This window comes from Saccopteryx leptura, chromosome 9 (genome assembly GCF_036850995.1).
Source record: "Saccopteryx leptura isolate mSacLep1 chromosome 9, mSacLep1_pri_phased_curated, whole genome shotgun sequence".
Taxonomy (NCBI): domain Eukaryota; kingdom Metazoa; phylum Chordata; class Mammalia; order Chiroptera; family Emballonuridae; genus Saccopteryx; species Saccopteryx leptura.
In genome coordinates, this window is record NC_089511.1 from 33,194,793 (window position 1) to 33,205,136 (window position 10,344).

At 42.9% G+C, this 10,344-nt stretch overlaps 1 protein-coding gene across 1 annotated transcript in view; it reads right to left on the reverse strand.

Moving 5' to 3' along the window:
* MBTPS1 (membrane bound transcription factor peptidase, site 1) overlaps nt 1-8,856 on the reverse strand; it is a 65,547-nt gene extending 56,691 nt beyond the window's left edge. Inside the window, exon 1 of the mRNA XM_066348409.1 lies at nt 8,715-8,856. The gene's annotated coding sequence lies outside the window, so the exon portion shown is untranslated. The remainder of the gene's footprint in view (nt 1-8,714) is intronic.
* Between the last annotated feature and the right edge of the window lie 1,488 nt (nt 8,857-10,344).

A 10,344-nucleotide genomic window follows, 5' to 3' on the forward strand; every position in this document is an offset into this window, starting at 1 on the left:
CGTTTTATGCACTGCGCCACCACAGGTCAGGCCTGACCTGTTTGTTTTAAAGGTGGCCAGTCCCCCTACTGGGCCTTTGAAGGCACAGACTGCAACTTCCCATCTAAACATCTATTCATGTGTGTCCACGACCTTCCTCGCTCTCACCATATAATGCAGACATGTGAGCACTCTCCCAGGGCAGGCTTACTATCTAGTGGCAGGTAGATAAGTAACAAGTGTAAGATAAAAAGAGAGTATATAGCCTGACCAGGCAGTGGCGCAGTGAATAGAGCATCAGAATGGGATGCGGAAGGACCCAGGTTCGAGACCCCGAGGTCGCCAGTTTGAGCACAGGCTCATCTGGTTTGAGCAAAAGCTCACCAGCTTGAACCCAAGGTCACTGGCTCCAGCAAGGGGTTACTCGGTCTGCTGAAGGCCCACAGTCAGGTACATATGAGAAAGCAATCAATGAACAACTAAGGTGTCGCAACGCGCAATGAAAAACTAATGATTATGCTTCTCATCTCTCTCCGTTCCTGTCTGCCTGTCCCTGTCTATCCCTCTCTCTGACTCACTCCCTGTCTCTGTAAAAAATAAATAAAATTTTTAAAAAAGAGTATATAAACAAAGACACATACATATACACATATGACACACATGAAAAGAAAAACACATTTTAAAAAGACTTCTCATTTCTCCTTTTCTTCCCTTTCTGAATAATTCAGCTGAGGACCAGACCTAGTCACTGGTGGGAAGGCCACAGTGGCCTGGAGTGGGGCAACAGGGCCTGCGAGGGTCAGAAAGGTCCACGTGTGGCAGAGAGGGACCTAGTAAGGGGTATCAGAGCCTGAATGGGGTGATGGCAGCAACAAAGAAAAATTGATTTCATCAAATATTTTACAGATAATGGGAGGCAGATTTCTCACTGTCAGAGAATGAAGTCACAAATATGAAAAAGGAAGAAACTTGAATGAACCATGCAGAATCTGACTGAAATTGGAAGTACTGGTGTGAACTCAAGGTTTTCAATATATAGACAAATACAGAAAAAAGTATATGCAGACGTGTGTATGCATGTGTACTCACACATACACATTTCCTAGCTTTGCCTACTGAAAGGACGTGGGAGCAGTGACATCCCAGTAAGAGGAAGCCACCTCACGCCCAGAACTAGTCTTCTAAACACTATTCTCCACTAAAAGAAGCCAGGCTCTCCAGGGAAGGAACTAGTTCCAGGATTGGCAAGTTAAAAGCAGCTGAATCTGGAACATCTTTCTTGCAGGAAGGGAAAAAGTGCTCAAAGAATTATGGGGATGTGTCAAAGGGACACAGAGGCCAGCTGGGAATAATATGAGCATCAAAATAAATAATGAAAGCAATAGATCCTAACCCACTGAGTAAAAAAGGAAAACATGAGTCCACAATGACACAAATAAATCAAATAAATTAAAAGTTTAAAGAATGAGTTATTTACATAGTCTTGGAATGCCTCCCAACAAAATCCTGATTTACAAAGGGAAAAATGGGTAACTTTACGTGGAGAAGCTTCGTTAAGTTAACCAGCAATGGACCACTGAGCAGATGCCTTGGAAGACCGTGGCATCCCCCCGGGGTTCCTGCCAAAGATGTACAACCTGAATTGGATCAGGAGTAAATGTCAGAACCCAAATCAAGGGACAGTCTTCAAAATAGCGACCTAGAACTTTCCTAAGTACCAAGGTAATGAAAGCCAAGGGATGATTTAGATACGGCTCCAGGTTAAACATGACCCCTAACTACAACTCAAGATTCAGAAATGGGGACCTCTGCCAGGCGGATGTTACAAGAACAAGTGGCAAAGCCTGAACGGGCCTGCCTGTGATTAGATAGCAGTGCTGTATCAAGACTCATTTCCTGATTTTGAAGGCTGGGCTTTGATTATATAAGAAGGTCCAAGCAATTGCAGGAAATGCCCACTAAGTATCTGGGGATAACTGGCATCGGGCCATTTGAACTTACTTTCAAATGGTTCAAGGAGGAATAAAGGTTTTTACTGTTCTTGGAACCTTTCTGGTCGGTTGAAATTGCTTCCAAAATATGCAAATAAGTAAGTCCTATACTTAGTCTCCGGTGCTTCGAATGCACTGAGAATGGTGGGATTTCTGAATTTTAAAATGTGAGGAGAGCACTTACAAGCCTCTTATATTAAACTGTGTACATAACCAGAACACACAACATGTCAAAGAGATTTACACACATCAACTGTTAGCAGTGAATGACATCTTAACAGATGAGACTGAGCTAGTCAAAGTGAAATTAAAAGTATTTCTCATTATAAGGGATTGAAAGAACTCCTGAAAAGATCCATGATAAAGTAAATTTCAACTAAAATTCACTTGTGTTCCTATAGTTTATATTATAAAAATTAAACATCATCTTCACAGACATAAATTGAGACTCAGTATAAAATACAAATCATGTTTAAGGTCATTTGGGGTTGACCCAAATGAGTACTCTCATATGTTGCTCGTGAACATAAAAGAAATTCTTACCGTCTTTCAGAATGGTAATTTGCCAATGTGTATTTAAAAGCCTGAAAAATGAATATAAAACAAATGTTGGTCTAATACATCCAGTAATAACAAAAAGGAACACTTGCTGAGCCATTCCAAGTAATCTGCATGTATTATAACTCATTTAATTCTCAAAACAACCTGTTACTACCCCATTTTTAGGTGAGAAAACTGAGGTCCAAGGTAGCTTAGAACCTTGCCTGGAGCCACATGGCCAGAGAGCAGGAAAGCTGGGCTGCAAACTTGGGAGGTCTGGCTCCACAGGCCACACTCTTTGGCTACACTGCTTTTCTAAAATCTCCCCTAGAAATTCTTTCCATATATGTGTGAATTTGAAAGCACACAGTGATTCATATCCAAGGATTACAACTGAGAAAAATTAGAGACCATCTGCCAGTGTAAAAGGGAACTAGCTAAATAATTCTGGTTCATGGAATGCCATGCAGCAATTCTCCTTTAGAGAGCTGAATAGTGGTCCCCAAAAGATGTCTATCTATTATACATCCTAACTCCCAGAACCTGTAAATGCTACTTTATTGCCCAAAGGGAGTTTGCCAGTACGTATAATGAAACCAAGGATCTCGAGATGGAGAGGTTATCCTGGATAACCCAGGTGGGTCCAATGTAAGTACAGTAAGAGGGAGGAAGAAGCACTGAGCTGGTAGTTGGAGATGTGATGATGGAAACATGAGGCCAGAGAAACCAGAGGAAGAAGTTTGGAGCCAAGGAATGCAAGTGTCTCAAGAAACTGAAAAGCAATAGAGCCCTGCTGACCCCTTGACTCTAGACTAGTGACACTGACTTCAGACTGTAGACCTCCAGAACTGAGATATTAAATTTGTGTTGTTTTAAGACACTAAATTTATACAGATTTGTTATAGCAGCAATAGGAAACTAATATATTTCTGGCCCTGGCCGGCTGGCTCAGTGGTAGAGTGGCAGCCCAATGTGTAGATGTCCTGGGTTCGATTGCCAATCAGGGCACATAGGACAAGTAACCATCTGCTTCTCCACCCCTCCTCCTCTTCCTTCGCTCTTTCTCTCTCATCCCCTCCTGCAGCCAAGGCTTGAATGGAGTGAGTTGGCCCCAGGTGCTAAGGATAGCTCCATAGCCTCTACCTCAGAGGCTATGGCCTTGGTTGTTGAGCAACGGAGCAATGCCCCAGATGGGCAGAGCATCGCCCCCTAGTGGGCTTGCTGGGTGGATGGGGGTGTGTGCATGCGGGAGTCTGTCTCTCTGCCTCCCCTTCTCTCACTAAATTAAAAAGAAAAAAAAGAAAGAAACTAATATATTTCCAAAAGACTATGGGGAAATGCTAATGAAACATTAAGTAAAACAGTTCATGTACAGTGTGATCCACATTCTAATTTTTAAGTATGTATTTTTTGTGCACAGGAAAAAAAAAACATGAAAGACGTTTACCAAAGTGGTAACAGTGGTTCTACATTTCAATGGTATGATTACAGGTATTTTCATTTTAATTTTACTTATGTTTTTACAAAGAGTGTGTTACATTTTTATAATTAGGTAAAACATATAGTATTTAAATACCTTATAAATCTTTTAAAATAAATTTCATAGAAAACCATTTTCTGGTTAAGACAGTGTGGCACACAGAGATTCTTAAAATTTTAATTTTATTTGTAATATAGCAGAGTTTAAAAGAGGTCTATTTTCCTAGGAATTTTTTATTAAAATCTGTGTCAACCTCCTCAAGTTAGACTAAACTTTTAGTTAGTTCATTCCGAACAGGCTTATCATCTGCAGTATTACTTACAGGGCCTATTAGGGCTGTTACTGAATCCACTAAGTGTCTATTGGATTTAGTATCTATCACTTCTTTATAGAGAAGACCTGATTACCTTTCTATACCAGGGTTCGGGAACCTTTTTGGCTGAAAGAGCCATGAACGCCACATATTTTAAAATGTAATTCCATGAGAGCCATACAACCACCAACCATGTACATTAGGCATTATCCAATAAAAATCTGGTGTTGTCCCGGAGGACAGCTGTGATTGGCTCCAGCCACTCGCAACCATGAACATGAGTGGTAGGAAATGAATGGATTGTAATACATGAGAATGTTTTATATTTTTAACGATATTATTTTTTTTATTAAAGATTTGTCTGCAAGCCAGATGCAGCCATTAAAAGAGCCACATCTGGCTCGCCAGCCATAGGTTCCTGACCCGTTCTATACAAAGGTTAGCTCTAAATGATGGCATTTACATAATCACGGGTTTCCATAATTAAGTATAATTATGCCACTAATACAGGTATAATCAAAACATATTGGATATCAAATACTAAATGCAAATAAAAAAAACAGTTCAAATAATACATGCCAAGAATAAGATTTAATGATATATGTGTAAACCGGATACAAAGTAGAGGAAATATATTACCTGGGCAATCAACTGGTCTGGCTGATAGCTAACATTCCTTGCAACTCTGAGATTCCTCTACTTTGCATCACAAAAGATTGTTACTATAAGGTTATAACTCTGGGTACAGCTAAAGTGCATTTAAAATTACTCTTTGTGCCTGACCAGGCGGTGGCACAATGGATAGAGCGTTAGACTGGGATGCGGAAGACCCAGGTTCGAGACCCCAAGGTCACCAGCTTGAACGTGGGCTCATCTGGTTTGAGCAAAAATTCACCAGCTTGGACCCAAGGTCGCTGGCTCAAGCAAGGGGTTACTCGGTCCGCTGAAGGCCCATAGTCAAGGCACATATGAGAAAGCAATCAATGAACAACTAAGGTGTCGCAATGTGCAATGAAAAACTAATGATTGATGCTTCTCATCTCTCCATTCCTGTCTGTCTGTCCCTGTCTATCCCTCACTCTAACTCTCTGTCTCTGTAAAAAAAAAAAAAAAAAAAATTATTCTTTGCAAATAAATTTTTTTTTCCCCCTGAAGCTGGAAACGGGGAGAGACAGTCCGACAGACTCCCGCATGCGCCCGAACGGGATCCACCCGGCACGCCCAGCAGGGGGCGTCGCTCTGTCCCGACCAGAGCCACTCTAGCGCCTGGGGCAGAGGCCAAGGAGCCATCCTCAGCGCCCGGGCCATCTTTGCTCCAATGGAGCCCTGATGCGGGAGGGGAAGAGCGAGACAGAGAGGAAGGAGAGGGGGAGGGGTGGAGAGGCAGATGGGCGCCTCTCCTGTGTGCCCTGGCCGGGAATCAAACCCGGGACCTCTGCACGCCAGGCCGACGCTCTACCACTGAGCCAACCGGCCAGGGCCAATAATTTAAAAACAATTCAGGTGAGAGAAAATTACTTGTACCACCTGATAGTCATCTAATTATGCAGATATGCTTTGCTTTTTAATGAACCTTCACTAAAATAGCTCCAGAGAAAACTGAGCTGTGTTTAGGATATGAAAGGGTACCATTCAGTTCAATTAAAACTTGGCTGTAAAAAATACCACTTTTGTAACTAATTGCATAGTTGGCTGTATTATCAATGTTTAATAAGCTAACATTTAAGTGATGCCAAACCACATTATCTTTTTAAAAGGTGTGTTCTTGGCCCTGGCCAGGTAGCTCAGTTGGTTAGAGCATCGTCCCAGTAAGCTGAAGTTGAGGGTTAGATCCCTGGTCAGGAAACATAAAAGAATCAACCAATGAATGTATATATATAGACATGGAACAACAAACCAATGTCTCTCTCTCTCTCTCTAAAATCAATCAATAAAAAATTTAAAAATCTAATACTATATTTAAAAAGGTATGTTCTCAAGCCTAATTGAACCATTACTCCTAGCACATTCTGTCCTTTATTAGTATGTTCTGTAGAGGAGGAAAAACAAATAACTCAGCCCAAAGAGTCAACAGTGCCAAAGTTAAAAAATATTGGTCTGCACTGTCTTTTATTGCCTATTCTGTACAATAATATTGTACTATAGTATTGCCTATTGCTCCTGTCTCCTGTTCTCTTTATCCTTCAGTCCTCTAGTGCTGGCTAGTCACATATGGGACACCTCCAAACTCAACACTTTCCTCATTTTACTTAAAATCATTTCCTTAAGCAACAGACATTGTCAAGATTACTAAATCTAGTTAACAGATTTCTGCAGCACATCAAAACTGATGAGGAAGACAGAGAAGAAAAAAATCAACTTTAAGTCTCTCTTAACCACCTCTTAACCTGTCTTAGGCAAAACACTGGAAGAGACCAAAGTCCCCTACCCAATTAACAAATACAAGGTCTAGCCTCCCGTTCTAAATATGTCAAGTCACCAAGAGTTGGAGTTGTCAAGTTTTTCCAATAAAATATGACCAATGTCTCAACTCTCTTCTAGTACAAAGAGGCAATTACGAATCTACCTCTCTCCCCAAAACCCCTGCTTAAATCACTAATGGGAGCCATGTGCAGTTCACCTACATCTTCAGCCTTCCTAGCTTTTGCTACTTTATTTGTGCCACCAAAATAAGAGGCAGTGAGAAAGAACTGCCACCAGAATGACAGAAAGTGCAATCAAAGAACACGTGGATTTGAAGGGAATGCTAAAACCCTCTTGCCTAAAAGAGAGCCCATGGATGCTTCAAAGGCTCTGCAAGCACTTAATTAGGATTTCTCTTTCTTCATAGGTACAAGCAACTTTTGATTATACTGGATGCTTGAGGAATGCAATGGAGAGAACTAGTAGACAACTGTCACTACCCCAACCTCCAATAAAAGGCTTTAGCCATCAACATAAATTTTATTTGCAAAAGGTGTTCTGCATGAATGAACAAAATATTTTTATCCATAAAAATAAAATACTGGGCCATAAAAAGGAATGGTGATACATGCTACAACATGGATAAACCTTGAAAACAATTATGCTAAATTAAAGAAACCAGACACAAAAGACCACATATGATTCCACCTGAATCTATTAATTACTGTATCTGAAAAAGACAGATCTAGGGAGAGACAGACAGACTAATGATGATCTGATCTGGGGCTGGGTTTAGAAAAGAGTAGTGACTATAAATGGGCACCAGAGATCTTCCTGGGGTAATAGAAATGTTCTAAAAGTGGGGTGTGGTGATTGACTGCACACCTCTGTGAGTTTAATTTGAAAAAGTCACTGAATAAGTACCTTAAAACAAGTGAATTTCACAGTATGTAAATTTTAACTTAACAAAACTCTTACATTAAAAATATGTATGTATATAACATGGGTGCTGCAGGTAAAAAAACAAAACAAAACTGGGAAGAATCACTGTTTTCCAGGCCCCTCATTTTTATACATATGCAAAATGAGACCCTGAAGTCAGAAAACTAGGTAAAGTACTAGCATAGTTAAGACTAAAGGGCCATAGGAAACTAAATTCTCCAGAGTTCAACTCAGATCTTATGCCACTCTATCTTACTTGGCATAAGTAAGTCAATGTAAATAATGAACTTAATTTGCATTCACAAATAGGCCAAGATTCTCACCGGCCCTAACAAAAACAAGGGGTTAACAGCTTAATAAAAATGATGCTGATCTATAATATAATAGTCATAGGAAGCACATCAGGACAGAGCAAGGCAATACTTTAAGATCCCACAGATCTGAAAGGCATTCTGGTTCTGAGAGTAAACCCAAGAGCGTCAGGGGCCCAACTTGTGACGAGTTTCTCACACTGCAATTCTGAAAATCAGTGGAGCAGTGTGCACAGACTCAGCTAGGGCAAAGGACTGAGGTCATCTAAAATCTGATACCAGAACCCTTCTGGAAGTATACCTAGCACTACGGGTACGTTCGGAGGCTGAGGGTCAAGTCATAGCCTGACATATTGTTTCACTCCATTAAAGCTTATTTCACGTAAAGAAAACGAAATTGAGCTAGCTACCACACGGTGTAAACACGGAGAAAAGGCCGGGCAGGGACCCCAGCCGTAAATTCAGGCCGAGTCGGGCGAGCGGAGGTGACCATTCATATCCTACCGCCGTGCACGCCGCGCAGCGGTGCATTTAAATGCCTGGCTTTACCGCACGCCCCCCGGCCCGCGCCCCACGCCCCGCGCTGCGGGTCTGCTCCCCACGTGTCCAGGGTCCAGGGTCGCAGGGAGGCCCCAGCCACGGTCCGCGCAGACCCCCACCCTCGGGGCCTCAGGCACAGGAGCGTTGCACGCGTTGGCTGCCCCGCAGATGAGGAGAGAGGGGCGGTGCCTCCAAGAACTGGCCGTCTGACGTACCTGCGGCTGCTTCAAGCTCGGGTCCGCAGGGCCCGGGTTAACGGCGCCTCCACGGCAGACATACCTCGAGCCCCCATTCGGGGCTGTTTATTCCCAACTCTCGCGAGACTGCGCCATCGGGGCGGGGAGACTGACGGCTGAGAAGGCCAGCCCCGCCAGCCGTGCGTACCCTGCGTGGGTCTGCGTGCGCGCTCTGGACGCTGGGGACCGCTGGATCCGGGCTGGGAGGACGGTCGACAATCTCGCGACGTTTGCGACCCCGGTGAGGGGGCGCGGCTATAGGCAGTGGGATATGGTCGTTTTTCTCGGACTGAGTTGTCGCGGAGAACAGATTGCAGGAGCCACCCAGCGTGGGATGTGCTGGGCTTGGGGCCAAAACGTTAGAGAACGGGCATAGGCACGAAAGCGGCCGTGCTGACCCAGGTCCTGCGAACAAACTTGACCGAACGCCCCAGTGGCCAGCATTGCCTATAAATGCTTGAAGCTGTACTCTAGCGCTTCCTTCCTTTGACTTTTTGGTATCCAGATCCAGAGCCAGGCTCGGGCGGCACCCCCTAGGCATCCAGTCTGCAAACCTCTACCCACCGACGTGACAGCTGAGACGCGGGCAGGTGGACCAGTCACCTGTGAGTCAGTCACCTGACTTCACCCTGATAGGTGAAACCCCTGTCCCAAACCTTGTCTGCTCTACTCCTGACCCCTCTCCACCTTGTCTGGATCACTTAATTCCAAGTGCTACCCTTTTTGAAGAAACAAGGATCAAAGTTTGCCTCCCAAAAAAATGTCTGGGTGACTTAGATACTAGGATCACAGACTATTTTCTGTCTAAATGCTGACTTGGCACACATATTGCATGGGGCACAACTGAGGAACTAAAAACGTGTTAGGTAATGGTAATGGAAAATGCTGTGCTATCTAAGTCAGATAAAACTGCTGTCTTGTTTAAACTTTCCACCGCAGCAGGATATGCTGAATGAAACCAATATGGCCAAAAAGATAAATAAGAATCGCAGCACTTCATCTTCCCTTTAACAAACTGCTTTATTATAGTGGATAAATACAGAATCACCTGCTAGCTTTGTGATCATGGGCAAATTGTACGTGTTTATACTTTACCGTCCTCACTCCAAAAAAGATATTAATACCTACCTCATAGAATGAGGGTTAACTAAAACATAGAGCCTGTGACACATGTTCAATAAATGGTGACATATCTAGACCAACCCACACCTGATTTAAAAAAAAAAAAAAAACCTACCCCATTTTGAGATTGTATCAATGTTAGGAACTTTCAGAGAATTCTTGACTCTCTAGCATTTGTAAATCCTCAAAGTTAAGCACTCCCTGCTGCCACCATTAATGCACTTGATCTCAAATTTAACTGTTCTGATTTGGGATAAATTGGTCTTGGTTAGGGTTCTTTTAACAGCCCTTTATGTCACTATGCCATGGAAAACACAGCCCAACAGTTAGGGTCTGAGGTAGGCCAGTGAATTGAAAACATCCTTGTCATTGTGATAGTGAAGCTCCAAAATGGGAAGAGAACAATGCTGCCAACTCCTGAGAACTCTATAAACTGAAAGAGGCCAGGACATGAGGCAGATAGCTTGGAAATCTACCAAGAAAGGAT